This window comes from Lactuca sativa, chromosome 1 (assembly GCF_002870075.4).
Source record: "Lactuca sativa cultivar Salinas chromosome 1, Lsat_Salinas_v11, whole genome shotgun sequence".
NCBI classification, from domain to species: Eukaryota; Viridiplantae; Streptophyta; class Magnoliopsida; order Asterales; family Asteraceae; genus Lactuca; species Lactuca sativa.
Genome location: NC_056623.2, coordinates 238118098 through 238135957, shown reverse-complemented (window position 1 = coordinate 238135957; position 17860 = coordinate 238118098).

Genomic DNA, 17860 nt, shown 5'->3' with positions numbered 1-17860 from the left:
TCCTCGTGAAACTTTTGCCAGAAGCGGGAGGTAAACCTGACATCCCGATCAGAGACAATGGAGACAGGAACCCCATGGCGAGCCACGATCTCCCGAACGTACAATTCGGCCAATTTCTCGGCCGATGAGCCCTCTCGTATAGCCAAGAAATGGGCGCTCTTGGTCAATCGATCCACGATCACCCATATAGCAACAAAACCCTTTGCCGTCTTCGGCAATTTGGTAATAAAATCCATCGTGATCTGTTCCCATTTCCACATGGGAATCTCTAGGGGATGCAGCTTTCCATGCGGCCTCTGATGCTCGGCCTTGACCATCCTACAGGTCAAGCACCTCTCAACGTACCAGGTGATTTCCTGCTTCATGCACGACCACCAATATCTCAAACTCAAATCGCGATACATCTTGGTGGCTCCCAGGTGAATAGAGAAATGAGACTTATGAGCCTCCTCCATAACCGTCTGCCTAACTCCTCCCATCATCGGAACCTAAATCTAACCGTATCGGGTTAATAGTCCCCGACTATCCTGCACGACCTGGGTGTTCTCGCCCTTGATCCTCTCCAGCTTCCAATTTTCCGGGCGGATGCCCTCAACCTGGGCATCTCGGATTAAACTCACCAGTGTAGAATCCACTGCTATCCTCATACATACCACTGGGGTGGAAGACCCCGCTGACTTACGGCTCAAAGCATCCGCCACTACATTCGCTTTACCGGGATGGTAAAGGATCTCGCAATCGTAGTCCTTGACTACGTCCAGCCACCTGCGCTGCCTCATGTTCAGGTTCGGATGATCCATGATATGTCTCAAGCTCTTGTGATTCGTGTAAATAGTACAACGGACCCCATAGAGGTAGTGTCCCCATACCTTGAGGGCGAACACCACCGCCCCCAGTTCCAAGTCATGCGTAGGGTATCTCGTCTCATGCGGCTTCAGCTGTCGCGATGCGTAGGCTATCACTCGTCCTCTCTGCATGAGGACCGCCCCTAAACCTTTAATGGATGCATCACAGAACACCACAAAATCCTCGACTCCCTCCGGAAGTGTCAATACTGGAGCCTTGCACAATTACTGACGGAGGGTCTCAAACGCCCTCTACTGCTCGGGACCCCATTGGAAATCCACTCCCTTCCTTGTCAGACGAGTGAGTGGCACTGCGATCTTGGAGAAGTCCCGTATGAACCTCCAGTAGTACCCTGCCAATCCCAGAAAGCTCCTAATATCTGAGGGAGATTTCGGAACCTCCCACTGCATAACCGCCTCGATTTTGGCCGGGTCGACCAAAATCCCTTCCTGGTTAACGAGATGTCCAAGGAACTGGACCTCCCGTAGCAAAAACTCACACTTCGAGAACTTGGCGTATAGCCGTTCCCGTCTAAGAACTCCCAACAGCTCTAGCAGATGTTCCTCATGCTGCTCTCGGGTCTTGGAATACACCAAGATATCATCTATAAACAGTATGACCGAGCGATTAAGCATCGGTTTACAGACCCGATTCATCAGGTCCATGAACACCGTTGGCGCGTTGGTGAGCCCAAACGGCATCACCACGAACTCGCAATGTCCATAACGAGTTCGGAACGCGGTCTCCTCCACGTCCTCCTCTCTGACCCTGACCTGATGATACCCAGACCTCAGGTCTATCTTGGAAAACCAAGATGCACCCTGAAACTGGTTGAAGAGATCGTCTATCCTCGGGAGTGGGTAACGGTTCTTCACCGTCAACTTATTCAGCTCCCGATAATCGATACACATCCGGTGCGACCCCTCCTTATTCCGGACAAAAAGTATCGGTGCTCCTCATCGAGAACTGCTAGGTCGAATGAACTGCTTGCCCAGCAGTTCCTGCAGCTGCGATGACAGCTCCTGCATCTCTAGCGGCGCCAATCGGTACGGCGCCTTAGCAATAGGGGCCGCACCTAGCACCAGGTCAATCCTGAACTCGACCTGCCTCTCCGGAGGTATCCCTGGTAACTCCTCCGGGAATACGTCAGCGAACTCCCTGAGCACCGGTACGTCGGAAACCGAAATCTGATCCCTGGCTCGCATATCTACCACATACGCTAGATAACCTGCACGCCCGTGCTGAATGTACTGTCGTGCCCTGGCAGCTGAACAAAATCCTGATCCTGCTCTTGTGCCCTCGCCATATACAATCAGTTCTTCCCCACTTAGGGTTCGAACTACTACACACTGTCCCTCACAGTCGATCATGGCACCGAATCGACTGAGCCAATCCATGCCTACAATCACGCATACCTCCCCCATGGGAATCGGAATCAAATCTATCGGAAATGACACCCCGAAAATCTCCAAGTCACACCCTCGATAAACTGAAGAAGCAGAAACCCTGTGTTCGTTGGCGATAGATACTCGCAACAGACACTCTAACTCGCCCACTGGTGCACTGAACTCCCTACTAAATGTCTGAGATACGAAGGACCGACTCGCCCCCGAGTCAAATAAGACCAAAGCAGGTAAGGAGTTCACAAAAAACGTACCTAACCATAGGTGCAACAAATAAGAATACAACAGATATAGGAAAACGAGATAAGGATAGAAACATACCAGCAACCACATCTGATGCTGCTCTGGCCTCCTCCGTTGTAAGCTGGAAGGCACGTCCCTGAGCCTTTGGAGGCTCTGCCCTGACTGGTCTCCCATCCGTGATCCTCAAAGTAGCCGGTGCTGGAGCCTGCGCCGGTTTGGCGGCGAGTAACGAGCAGTTGGCCTTTAAATGGACAACCTGATCACAATGGTAACATAACCTCATACTCTGAACTGGGGCAGCCTGGCGAAAGTCCTTCGCGTAATGCCCCTCCTTGCTACACTTGTGGCATCCACTACCAGCTCGACACACACCAGAATGACCCTTGCCACACTTCCCACATGTGCGGCTCTACTGACCCCCGGTCCAAGTATCAGTGGTCTTAGACCGCTTCAACGCCGGCTGAGAATGTGTCAGGGCCTGCCGCTGTTCTCTCAACTGCTGCTCAATCTCCAACTCATGCCGTCTGGCGGCCTCCTGCAACTCTAGAAGAGTATCACATCGCTAGGTAGACACAAACTGACGGATATCCGTCTTGAGCATGCTCAGATAACGGGTCATCTGAGCCTGCTCTGAAGCAAAATCCGGACAGAACATCGCCCTCTCAGTGAACATCCGGGTGATCTCCGTCACCGACTCCCCATCCTGTCTCAAACTCAAAAACTCCTGTGCCAATCGCTCCCACTCAACCCGTGGAATGTAACGGGCACGGAACATATCCCTGAACTGCTCCCTAGTAATAGCAGCTCTCTGATCATCAGAGTATGACCCCGTCTTAAGTCTCCACCAGTCCTTGGCCCCAGACCTAAGCAGGTTCAGGGCACACCTGACCTTCTGGTCAGCAGGACACGAGCAGGTGAAGAAACACCCCTCCACATCTGAAATCCACCTCATAGCCTTGATCGGATCCTGCGTCCCATCAAAAGTAGGGGGCTTCGTGTTATCAAAGTCCCTGTACTGAAAACCTCTACCAATTCCTCCTCCTGTCGCTGATACAGCTGATGCAGCTGCTGTGGAGGCTGTCTCTGCAAGGGCTGCATAGCGCTCATCGAAATACTCCACCATGGCGGTCTTGATCGATCCGAACATCTCCGGTAACTGAGCCCAGAATGCAACAGCAACCTCATCATGCAGGATCTCTCGAATCCTGGCATCCAACTCCTCTGTACCCATCTGCACCACTGGCTCAGATGCTGTCGGCCCCTCCTGGGCTCTGTCCCCTGATCCTGATCCCGAACCGGACCCAACCACGAAGCGCCTCGTCATCACCATTCTGAAACATATCATAAGATATCAGATAATTCATATAAATCACTCGGAGCCAACTCCCTACTAACCCTAAGGGTTGCGACTTACTTGACACACGTATAGGTCCTGTGCTTTTAGTAGCATGGGCCCCTACTACCTTCCACACCTAACTATATTTGTCCCAAGTATCACCACAACGCCCTAACAATATGCACAACATGGCGAGCACTCAATCCTCACTCCTAGAGGAATGCTAAATATCTCATAACTAACCTTCCGATCTCACTCAATCCCTCCTATCCATGAAACTTCCACCAACCCTGCAGCACTAATGTACGCTAGCCATACATAACGTTGGACCCTATAGACTTTCGAATATCCAATCCTACCCCAAGCTCCCAATCAAACAAGAACAGAACATAAGGCCAAATCAAACATTCTCAGGCTATAAGATCTTAATTATGTACAACTGTGATGCATACCTTAGATAACTACAGTAATGATGTCAATCTCACATAAGGAAAACCTTAGGCTAGCAGGCATTATGTATTCAGACAATTCTATCATGCAACTCCTGAAGATCCCTAGCCTAGTACTAACATGCTGTTCTATCATATCATTGAATCGATTAACTTGTATGGTATTTTGGGGTCTACTTACTGGCTCTGGCTGATCGTACGCCCTACATCCTCCTTTATTTACTTTGAAAACCTTCTTTTAAAAAAAATCATTTTGAAACCTTTCCTTGATTTGAGATTGAAGTCACACGACTGTTCCTCCAATTCACTCAAACCAAGGCTCTGATACCAACTTGTAACACCCAAAAATTCAAACCAAATTTAAACTTTCAAAACATGTCGAGTTCATCAAACATTACAACTTTGTTTTCAAAATGCTTTTATATCAAAGTTTTCCCACAAACATAACATAATAGGAGGAGTTGTACAATCATGCCTTCGCCTTGCCACGATCCCCTGATATACCTGAAACAATAAACTAAAACTGTAACCCGAGAGCTTAGTGAGTTACCCCCAAAATACCGATACACATACAGTCCACATAACCATGTCACATCAAAACATATCATAACAAACTGAGCAGAACAGCACATAATGGTTCCACAGCTTTACATACTGGAATCCCCCTGGGCCCAAAGTGTGAGTCTGGAATGCCTATCGGGCCCTCAGCTCACATCTGGATTGCCACTGAGCCCTCAGTACGAGTCTGGAATGCCTACCGGGCCCTCAGCTCGTATCTGGAATGCTCCCAAGTCCTCAGTATGAGTCTGGAATGCCTACCGGGCCCTCAGCTCATATCTGGAATACTCTAGCATTTGTTGGCTACCGCACGGAGCAGTACAACCTCAACCCATCCCACATAACCCATCAACATGTAACAGATAATGCACATACAGGCAATCAATCAGTATCACAGGTAGTCCTAAAGACCTACCCTTTATCGTATCAAACTAGCATGTATAACTAACTCCTACTCAACATAATACAACTACTAGGATATCATATCCAATGGTCCGGCCTTGGTGCCTTAGACCCCTTAGTATAGTAAGGATAACTCACCTCGCAACTGTCGTCGGAAATAAGAAAGCTCAACCCCCGGGTCCAACACGAACTCCACCACCTATAGGTACCATACAACCTTTTTCATAAATCTCCCAATTACCAGAACCAACAGAATTCAACCGGTCAACCCTTGGTCCAAGTCCAAGTCCACAGTCAAAGTCAACAGTCTATGATGACTCGACTCGCCGAGTGCAGATCATCGACTCGCCGAGTCCTTCTTGAACTCGAGAAGTCGTGAAATCCTTGATTGGCTCGTCGAGTTTCCTTTTTTAACCCGTCGAGTTCATACGTGGACAAGCTTTGGAAGAAACCCTAGCCAACTCGCCGAGTCTTCTAACAACTCGCCGAGTTCAAGACAATCTTCAACGAACTCGCCGAGTTGTTCATCCAACTTGCCAAGTTCATGGCCATCTTCAACGGACTCGCCGAGTTTCTCATTTAAATCGTCGAGTCCTTGCAGTTCTTAATTCATGCAGATGCTTTTTAAGCCATGGCAAGGTCCCAGATTACAGATCCAAGCTCCTGAGGCATATTTATCACGTAAAGTTGCAAACTTTATGCACATTCAAGGCTCTAAAGGCCCTAAATGATCAATCTAAGCTTTTAATGGAGTCTTTCACCTTAGGAGAGTCTCATCCTTGTGCAAGTTGGGGACTTTATGGATCTAGAGGTCAAGGGAAGTCCAGATCTGAAGTTACAACTTCAGATCTTAGCTTAAACATGGAGAGCCCTTCATAACACCCATCCAAGAGAGGTTAAAAGAGAAATGAGCTTAAGGAACAGCCTAATACCTTCCAGAGAGTGATAACTGAGGGAATCCCTTAGCTTCCCACGAGTTCTTGGCCTTGCTTTTCCTTGCCACCTCAAGTGTTTCCTTCTCCAAGGTCACTCCTCCAAGCTTGAACACACCAAAGAACACACACACACAATTTAGGGTTTGAAAGGGACAAGAAGTAGTAAGGGGAGGCTGGTGGAGGCTAATGATCCTTTAAATAGGGTGCAAAACCCCCAGAATTTAGGGTTTCATCTGCCAGCTCCTACTCGTCGAGTCCTTTAGTGGAATCGCCAAGTAGGTCACTAAACACGCGTTCTATTCCCGCTGCTACTCGACAAGTAGGGCAGCCAACTCATCGAGTAGGACATAAGGCCAATTATTCTTTATTTAAATCCATACCTGGAATTGGGGCGCTACGGTTTCCATCCGTTTTTGGTGCCTCCCCTCTCTTCCCTCTTCATCCAAGTTGCTTAGTGGTGTTTGTGACTCCATTAGAGGTGCAACACTTGAGGCACTAAGCTTTCTGAAGCCAATGATTGATTGTTATTGCTATATAACAATCAAAGGTAAGATCTAAACCCTATTTTATGTTAATATGATTAATTGTATGCTAGATCTAGGGTTTATAGCTTTGGATATTCAATTGCATGTTCATTAGACAAACTAGATCCAAAAGCTATTAGGGTTTGTATGTACACCATAGGATTGATGTATTGCTCAAAACCCATCAGTGGTATTAAAACCTAGGGTTGTTTGCTAGTGAATTTGATGCTTAATTGATCGAAATTTGACTGAAAATCGAATTTGACTCGCCGAGTCACTTGGTGAACTCGTCGAGTCGTTTGTACTCGACGAGTCCAAGTCCAGACTCGATGAGTCAGCGGGTCTGGCAGGCCGTTTTTGCGATTTTCTTGCTGTTTTGGCTTGGGATACTTACCATAAACGTTTTTAATTCATAAAATCCAATTTTTATTGATTTTGGGTGAATATCCTTACCAAAATAGAAGATAATTGTCAAAATTTAGATAATCTTTTGTTTTATTAGATAAATATTGATTATTTGTAATTTAGATTTGAATTATCTTGTGAAAAAGTTTCAAATTGCACCCTTTAGGATTTATAGTTTCAATTTGAACTTAAAAGTTTTGTTTTTGAAATTTAAATAAGTTAAACCCTAATGTTTTGAAAAGTTTCAAAACTTGCCCTCAAGTTTTGGAATTAAAATTTTTTGATTAAAAGTTTAATTTTGAAATATTTAAATTCTAAACCCTAATGTGTTGAAATGTTTCAAAACTTGCCCTCAAGTTTTGGAATTTAAAAGTTGATTAAAAGTTTAATTTTTAAATGTTAAATTCTAAAACCCTAGTAATTTGAAAAGTTCAAATCACACCCTTATGGTTTTATTAATTAATTAAAGTGTATAATTAAAAGTGATTTAATAAACCCATAAAGTTTTTGGTTTACATTTAATTAAATTAAAAGTATAATTTACTAAATTGAACCATCTAGTATGTTAAAAGTGTAAAATACACCCTATACTATATATAACATTAAAAGTCTAATATTATATATGTATGAGTAAACAGTCAGTCTTACCGTTAGTAGGCCTCATTCACGAAGCTGGTCTATAAGGGGTGTTTAAGGAAATTGCCTATAAAATGGCTATTAAATGGGTATCCACTCTTACCCACCGCACTCTTGACTAGTGGAGAGTCGTTAGTCGAACGGGCAGGATAGGACAGAAACCTTCCATTATAAGTATAATGAAGTACAAAGTAACTAAATGCTTATACAAATTCCCAAATCATAGTTACTTTAGGCAAAATGTGAAATTGTATGCTAACCCATGGAATTACACTTCGTACCCTTGTCAAACATTAGTGGAGCGTGTGTGGTTAACCGGCACACTAATTTGAGGATGACATTGGTGACGAAGGGTGGCTCGATGCTTATCATAGATCAATGGAGCGTGTGTGGCTAATTGGCACATTGATTAGGTGATAGTAGCATTGGGTGCACGATGTGATTCATATGGTTATTCACACCTTGTTTGTGATCCTCGGCATCCCAGTCACAAATGGTAGGGCATAATCGAAATTAAACATGCCATTGAAAAGTTCAATGAATCTCAAAAGATCTAGGAGATTCAATTCATTTAAAACTTAAACTTCTTTTTCGTTTTTCATGGTGGAAATTGGTTAATCGTCATTTACCTACCTTCAAATATTCTACGACTAGATTACGGCATCCCTCTTCTAGGTTGTAGAGTATTGTATTGGATCCTAGCTTGATGTTTCATTTGGGTGTTACATCAACAATTCTAATCAACTTAACTTGAATTTTCTCCCATTTTGTAGATGTCTAGTTCTGACAATCATGGTCTTCCCAAATCCCATGGAACAAGCTTTCCAAATGAAGATGATATTCCACGATATGATCGAGGAACAAGAGATCATGCTTCACTTCCTCCACCTCATCCAATTGTTCTCCCTACCCCAAAAGGTTAAGGCTTGAAAAGTTCAAGATCACTCAAGCCCTATTAGCAATTAAGCATGAAGATGGAAAGTCTATGTGTGTACACGTCTTAGAGATGAAGTCGCACATTGATAGGTTAAGGATGTTGGGTGTTGATATCACAAAGATGTTGACTGTTGACTGGGTTCTTCAGTCACTTCCTGAATCATACAATGAGTTCGTTAGAGAGTACTATATGATGGATCACGACATGACCCTCATTGATCTCATCTATTTGCTTATAGCTGCTGAATCAACAATGATTTGGCTTGCTGGTCAAGCAAATTTTTCTGGTGAATCAAACTCCCAAACTTCAATGGATACTGGCAACATTGGAAGTCCATAAAGAACTAAGTCTGTGATTGTCTGATGTGATGTGCCAAAGGAATCCATTTGCTTTTATTGACAAGAGAAGGGGCATTAGAGATGAAGCTGCCCAAACTACCTGACAGATCTAAGAGATGGGAGAGTCAAGACGTATGACTCTGCTTCAGGTAAAATCCATTAACTAACTCTTTTAAGTTCCTATTCTATATTCTTAATACATGATGTGATAAGATTACATTTTGATGTTTTGTAGGATCGAAGAAAAGAGAGGAAGCTTAAGGGAAGAAGTGAGCTGAATCTAATCGTGAAGAAATGGATTTCGATCGCATTGCTTGGATTCTTGAGCTACTACTTGTAGTTAGAATAGATTGCTTAGGAATATGTAACAACATAGTTGTTCGGTTGAATTGCATTGTAAGGACAAATTTTTTCCGCAATAAAATGAATTTTGATTTTATCTTATTTATTTATCCTTGCAATGGCATGTATGAAAAAATTGATGTTTGAATGTTTCTATTATTAGCAATAATGGATTTGATTCTTAATTATGTTATTTGTGGAAATTTCGAGAATTTACCAAATAGGGAGAGTTTCTCATCGCCCAAGTTTCAATTGGACAGAAACTTGGAATCATACAACTTGGTTGTGTGATGAATGAGAGACTTCATATTTGGAAATTATACTAATTCTTTGACAAAGTGTCAAGTGAAGGACTAGGAGATCGAGTACACTAGGTTGTGCGTTGATCGAGTCCGCCACAAAAGTGATAAAGATATTCGTCATGATTTACTAAAGTTTAGTAAATATGATTATACTTATAAGATTAAGTGTAATTCTGAGTTGATTGGAAATGTTTCAATTAATGGCAGAACGAATAAGAAGAATCAAGAAGGCAGAAAGATAAAAGTTTCTCCATTCTAAGAAGAAGGGAGAGTACCTTTTATTGTGTTTTATGATAAAGTTTTAATGATTAAGAACCATATCTCAATTGATCCTCTGAGTGAGTCTTGGTGCATTTGCATGTCTAAGAAGAGGAATCGAGAATTGTAGAAATGGTTAAATCAAAAAGTCAATCATACTTCGTTCCAATATCAAGTCTTAGAGTCATACTCCAAGATTGTGACATTGAGTGAAAAGTCTCAAGTAGGTTTATAATGCTCATCAAATGTGGAATTTGGAAAAATTTTCTCATTCTTGCATATTTGAAATTGGTAAGTTGTGCTGTCTTGGATAAGACAAAGACCAACTAGGACCAATTATGTGAAGTGTTTTGTCTTGATATGAACTACACTAACTCTTGAATATTTGTTTTGTCTAGGAAAGTTTCCTGACAAGAGAATCATATATGTCAAGAAGTCAGTGGCAGTTTTAATGATCTTGAAAAGGTTTCAAGAACAAATCAAGAATAAACCTTATTAATCATCACTAGCACACGACTTGAGGTTTACAACCTATCGTGTTGACATTATTTTGTTTCTGTGCCATTCCGTATAGAGTTAATTATGTATGTGAGTTCTATGAGTTCTCATTTGAATGCATAAAGACAAAGTACCTTGATCGATGGAAAGTACATTGATATGTAAGGATAAGTTGCTAAATTACTTGGAAGACATGGTGGGCACTCGTGTTACCATAAGGCTAGAAATCAAGGAAGTTCAGTCCATATGAGTTTGGATTTGTCGCAAACTTGGTTTTTGCAAATTCACATGGATAGGAACACATACACCATAAAAACTAAGTGTCATAAGATTCCCTCCTTCATGAGAATGACTGTGAGGAAATGCTTTCACTAAGAGAGATTTTAAGAAGACAGCAATTGTGAAAATTGTATTCTCAAGTTCGATTATGGTTACGACATCCCTTTCCATAGTTCGAATTGTGAGATTCGGCGATTAGTCTAACATTTGGGACTTATTGGTATAAGTTCTGAATTGTTTAGACACACATATGAGCTATCTAAGGAAAAAGTGTATAAGTTTAAGAAGCTTAGATAAAGGCTTATCGAATCATCTGGTATTAGAAATATGAACTTCAGAAATTCAATAGGCATTGTTTTCTGGAAGTTCAGCTATTTTCAGAATACATGTCAAAGCTAGTGGGAGCATAAGTGTTATGCTTATATGATAATAATCATCATGATAATGGGAGCATAAGTGTTATGCGTGTATGGTTATTATGGCAAGTATTGCAAGTTAGCAATATTAATTATAGAAAAACAAAGATTCAATTTGCAAAGATGCATGGGTTGAAAAGTTGTTTTGCTATAATTAAGGGAGAGAATATTATACTTCGTTTCAAAATCTAAAGCTTAGATTGAGAAATTTTAATAAATTTAGTCAAAGGATACATAGTGAATTCTTAAATTTCGATTATGATTACGGCATCCCTATTCATAGTTCGAATTGTGAGAACGTGACACATAAAATATTATGGCAGAAGATTGATAAAGTATCATATCATTATGTAAGACATTATGCATCGTGCCCCATACGCTTCGGGTATAGGATCGATTGCAAATGATATAATATTTGACCATTCTAAAATTTTCCAAATGTCTAGCGCATTAAGAGGGAAAAAGGACTAGAATCGGTTTTGACTAAAATAATTAAACAACTATCAAAGGATGATCCAAAGTTTGCTGAGGATTGGTCGCTTGTGAGTAGTTGGAAGTATGGTATTGGATGGACCATATCGACATTATTATGAATAGATAAGATTCTATTAAGAATGAGTTTTCATATGGAAAATATGGGAATGTTTCCATATTGGGAATTGGATATTGAGAGTCTAGGTCTAGATTAGAAAATTTTATGCAAGAAGGATGTTCAAAGGAATGTGCTTTGAATGTGAGACTTCACGTTTATGGAATTGTCTTGTCACAATTTCCGATAGAGTACTTTGTAATTTCGTTGGTCAAGTCTTGGTGACTTTTTGCTATAATTTTGCGAAAGGATCGTTGCATAAAATGTTAGAATCTAGCATATTCTAGTGCTGGTAAGGAATTTGTATTCTTACACTAATGATAAGGATAAGGAATTGTGAAATGAGCATCATTGGAAAAGTTTTTCAATTGATCTATTTCACAAAGTAACCACCATAGGAAACATAGTGTGCATGCTTTGTGCATGGGACAACTATTATTGTAATTTGAGTAATAAGTTGATTTTCTGAAACAATAAATGATAAATAATGAGTAATCAATATGGTGTTTAAACAAAAGTGTTTTATTTACTCCCACAAGTTTGGGGCCATATAGGATTAAGTATTACTGTTGTGTTTCAGTTTGCATGTTTTGACTTCCAGAATAACTGGGTTATTCGAACCTCCACAGTCGGTCATACGTTGGAAGTAAGTATGAAGGAAGACTGTCATGAAGAGTCTATAGATTGTCTGAAGAGTTTACACATAGCACAAGTTTGTTGCAGGGTTCATGGGTGCTTTGATAAGATTAGAGTATTGGATTAAACCCACGCTCATGTGGATCACTTCATGTTTATATTGAGAGTGATTGTGAGTCGATAATATTGTATATTCCTGAAACCGAGACGTGTGAGTTGTTATTTGTTGGTCGGTTGCACATTTATAATAAGTAAACGCACCAGTAACTTGGTGTTATTAAACATATTGTTGTGTGTGATTCGATTAGTGAATGCAAGCAAGCATATGAGTCAAAGTTTATCCATTCCTTTTACCCAATGTGGGATAAAAGCGATATTTGTGGGCCTCTCGAGGATTTAGTCATGACACCGAAGCGCTTGGCCAAGCCGGGACTAAGTTGATGTGTTTAATAGTAGTCTGTTGTCAGTCATCATAAATCGGAAGTCGGGAAACAATCTAGAGAGAATGATTGAAATTCATGTCTTGTGTCTATGCGGTATCTTGAGAATGGAGGAATATATAATCCCTTATCTAAAGGACACGCGTATATGATAAGATCAGATTTGACAACGGCTTTTGAAAGCTACGATTGCTGATCAGGTTTTGAAGTCATACGGAAAATAGTTATTAGACTTATCCAAGTGGGAGACTGTTGGATTAGTGTCTAAGTCCATAACTATTTTGGTATGTACTTGACCCGATTATGAGCATGGTCCTTTTGGGTTGCCTTCACCATAGCAATATGTAGGATGAATTAAGGAGGGAAAGGTTTAATTATGATTTATTAATATATTATGAGAATAATATATTAAAGGAGAAATCATATTGTTTAATTAATATTAGTAAAGAATTAATTAAGAATTAATTTTGTGGCTAAAAGTGATTAATTAAACTTAGGGAACTGGAATTGTAATTATGAGATAATTGCAATTGGGCTATGGGTCGCCTTGGAATAATAGGTTGGACGAATTCTATGGGGAAGCCCATTAGAAATCGTCCAAGGCATGTTCCAGAAGGGGTCCATGGGCTGCTTAGGGCTTAAGCAGTCAAATTAGGGTTTCCTTGTTTGATAACCCTAATTGCCCAAGTATATAAGGAACCCTTGGGCACTAAAAACGTGGCTAACACTTCCTTTAGGGTTTCCAGCCGTTTTTGGTGCCTCCCCTCTCTTCCCTCTTCATCCAAGTTGCTTAGTGGTGTTTGTGACTCCATTAGAGGTGCAACACTTGAGGCACTAAGCTTTCTAAAGCCAAGGATTGATTGTTATTGCTATATAACATTCAAAGGTAAGATCTAAACCCTATTTTATGTTAATATGATTAATTGTATGCTAGATCTAGGGTTTATTACTTTGGATATTCAATTGCATGTTCATTAGACATACTAGATCCAAAAGCTATTAGGGTTTGCATGTACGCCATATGATTGATGTATTGCTCAAAACCCATGAATTATTTGTATGGGCTTTGAGGTAAGGCCCATGTAAGGGGTTTGGGCCCAATTTGGAAAATTGGGCCATAATTGGGCCTTGGTTGATTATTTGACCTTTGGGTCTTTAGAGTATAAGTTTGTGCCTTATTCTTGGAGCAAGCTAGGTTAGGGGTAAAATGGTCCTTTTACCCTAATTATGCATTTATGGTTATGCATTGAAACCCAAGTGGTTAATTGGGTTGTTTTGATGATTGACAGTTCGGGGATTTGTCAGCCAGCAGCCAGAGAATTATCCGCGGGACTTCAGCAGTGCGAGGTGAGTTTCCTCCTGGTTCGAACGGGTCAAAGGCACCAATGTCGGACCGTGTAGTTTATATGTTCTTGATAGGAACACGGAGTGTGAGTGGGGCCCGTATCTCAATATTACCTCAGTATAAATATCAGTCAGATTGTTGGATTATTATACTTGCTGCCTGTATGATACTTGTATACGTTGTTGTAACACCGAAAATTTTCAAATAAAATTTTCATTTAAAATTACATAATTCTCATAACACATTTCACAAAATCTCATTTATTTAATTTACAAATCGCAACTCCACAATTGTTTGATTAAAAATCCAGGATCCTCGAAACATAACTCTTTCACTGGTGTGTACAATCAAGCCGGTGCCTTCCCGTGATCCTGAGAAAACCTGAAACACATAACACAATGCACATTAAGCACAGAGCCTAGAGAGTTCCCCAAAATACCATACATATCTCAATAGCCTCTCATGGCTATACTCAGATAAGACCCTCCGGTCAACTTGTCTCGGTGGGACCCTCCGGTCTCATAACTCGGGTGGACCCTACAGTCCTAACTCAGTAAACTCAGAATAATACACAACATAAACCATAAAGACATAATGCAGGATATGTGACAACCCGAAATTTCCATTCGGTCAAACCCTAAACGTCAACCCCTTCATATCATAACTCAATGTCATTATTTATTATTTTTAAGAAATATAAAGTTCGTTTGATTATTTTAATATTATTTTTAAACGAACGGGTGAAAGAAAGTGTCGTCTCGGGTTTTGATTTTTGAAAACCGCAAACACTTCGCGTATTAGAAACACCCGACCAAACTTTTATGTTTTGGGTTTAGAAATCACCAAAACCGTAAACTCATGCCTATGTATGAGTTTACTCCCCAAAAAGTTAGTCATTTGTGTTTACTCCCCAAAAGTCAAAAGAGTAAACTCCAAAATATCCTCTCAAGTATCATCTCAGAATAATACACAACATAAACCACAAAGACATAATGCAGGATATGTGACAACCCGAAATTTCCATTCGGTCAAACCCTAAACGTCAACCCCTTCATATCATAAGTCAATGTCATTATTTATTATTTTTAATAAATATAAAGTTCGTTTGATTATTTTAATATTATTTTTAAACGAACGGGTGAAAGAAAGTGTCGTCTTGGGTTTTGATTTTTGAAAACCGCAAACACTTCGCGTATTAGAAACACCCGACCAAACTTTTATGTTTTCGGTTTAGAAATCACCAAAAACTGTAAACTCATGCCTATGTATGAGTTTACTTCCCAAAAAGTTAGTCATTTGTGTTTACTCCCCAAAAGTCAAAAGAGTAAACTCCAAAATATCCTCTCAAGTATCATCCAAGATTTAATTCCAAATTTTCAAAGTTGTAAGTGTTCTAACCATTTAATTTCAAGTTAGTAAAACACTTAATCTAGTGTTTGTGCATCTATTCATCCATTCATTTATGTGTTTTGTTTAGATTTTCCAAAACACCAAGAGCACCAAGAACACACACTAAGTGTTCTTGGCCTTTTAGCTCAAATCAAGCCTTCTTATAGTAAGTACTTCCATCCTTGAGCATTATTGAGCTAGTACTACATTTAAACATCAAGAAAATATGTCAAGAACACAAGATTGAAGGTGTTCACGGTCCAAGAATGTTCTTGGGCCGTAAACACCATAAAGGGCACCAAAGTGTGCCTCAGTCCTTATCTAAGCCCTAGTTTGATGTTTAAACCATGCTTGACATATTTAAACCCTTCCTTATAGTGTTTAAGCCTTGAAAAAGAACCAAAACCCCCACTTTTATGTGTTTACGGTCTAGGGATGTCCCAAAACCGTAAACACCCCAAAAAGTGTGTAAATGTCCATTAAAAGTCCCATGGTTGTTCCTTATGGCTAAATCTAACCTAGACTAGTACCATGATTGAGCTAAGGACTTGAAAACCCCAAATACCATAAACTTAGGAGTTTAAGGTAGTAAACTCATGAGTTTAAGGTAGTAAACTCATGAGAAATGGTCCTTAGACCGTAAACTCCATTTAGGAGTGTTTTGATGCCACACAACACTTCCTAAGGCTAATTCATGAAGTAGGAATGCTTGGAATAGCTTAGTAGCCTTCAAAACAACAAATGGTCATAAAGTGTAGAGTTTACAACCATAAAGCCTTGAGTTTACTGACGTAAACTCCTTGGGTAATGGTCATGAAGACCGTAAACTCCAAAGGAGTTACCCTTGAACCCCAAACACACTAGCCTTTCCCTACAACACTTAGATGCAACCTTTGAGACTTATAACACTTGTATAAAGTGTTTAACATGTCCTAGAGTGTCTTAACTTTTTTTATTAGTTGTTTAAATACTAATTGTGTATATACATATATCCTTATATGTTATTAGGATCTTTGTGCGTGTCTAAGTCTTCACTTGACACCAAGCACTTATCTGACACTTCCTTCCGATCCACTTACCACAGGTGAGTTCATACCCTGTAATCAATGTTTTAAACTGTTTTTTTAAATGTTTTATGGGGGGATACAAGTAGAATTATGCTAATTATTATATCAGTTACATGTGATTAATAAGCAGCATTCAAATGATTGGCTACTCATTAGCCGTTTTACTAAACAGTTTCCTTCAAATGTCTTTCATAAACGCTTTATGTGTTTAAAACCCCTTATTTCTCTGTACATTTTACTCGGTATATTACTTTTCAAACTTATTTACAATTGTGTTTCAAACAAATGTTTCTTTATACTAAACCGTTTTATCAAACCCATGCCTTCAAACCATTTTAGATTGACATCAAGTCGATCTTTTCTTAAGATAATAATTATGTTCAAAGGTTTTTGTCACACCCCCGAACCAGACGGCGGAAACGTCCGGGGGCTGTCGTGACTCAATTGAATACCATCACAATGAATATACATGAAACATAACATCATTCATCACCAACATTTGAATATTACAACTGATAATGTTTACATTCATTACATTGTCTCAAATCATTACATTTCCAAAAATTAAATTGTTCGGTTCATACATAAGTAAACTGCAACCGTCACTGAATATGTTTTCCTTTGGTTCACTGGTTCCCTGAGAATACAAGTATTTTGAAAAACGTCAACATATGAAATGTTGGTGAGTTCATAAGTAGTATTTGAAATCGAATGTTTGTATCGTTTGAAAAACCAACAGAAAATCCGATATTTTCTGAAACGAAAAGCTTTTGAAAACGTTTGTGAAGATCCATAGATATGCTTGTTTGTTTCCATAAAAAAATGTTCATTGAAGATGTATGCTTTTCAATTCTGTATGTATTGAAAACCCTAGGAAAACCCGATGTTCTCCTAGTTCCTTGAATTACATGAAGTTACATTGAAACCATTGCATAGCGTATAGTGTCAGTCCCAGGCGACGTTGGAAGGTTCTCGAGCAGGATTATTTACTACAAACCCGCGTTACACAAACGCTCAGTTTATAGATATACTAACGAACCCGAAGGCGTCGTCGGTACTAATCGCGTTATCCAATCGCCCGGACTAGGTGTAGTCCCACATCTGAAGAGAAAGAGGTCACGAAGACCCCGGTGACTCCATTAACCGGTTGGGGACAATATGCGTGCGAGGGGTCCCCGACCCGCCTCGTAAAATATGCAGACTCTTCTAGCAATACCAAGGACCCTTGGGGACCAGTGGTATACAAGCCATTGAAAGTCCCTCCACGTTGTGCCGAGTCGGTGAAAC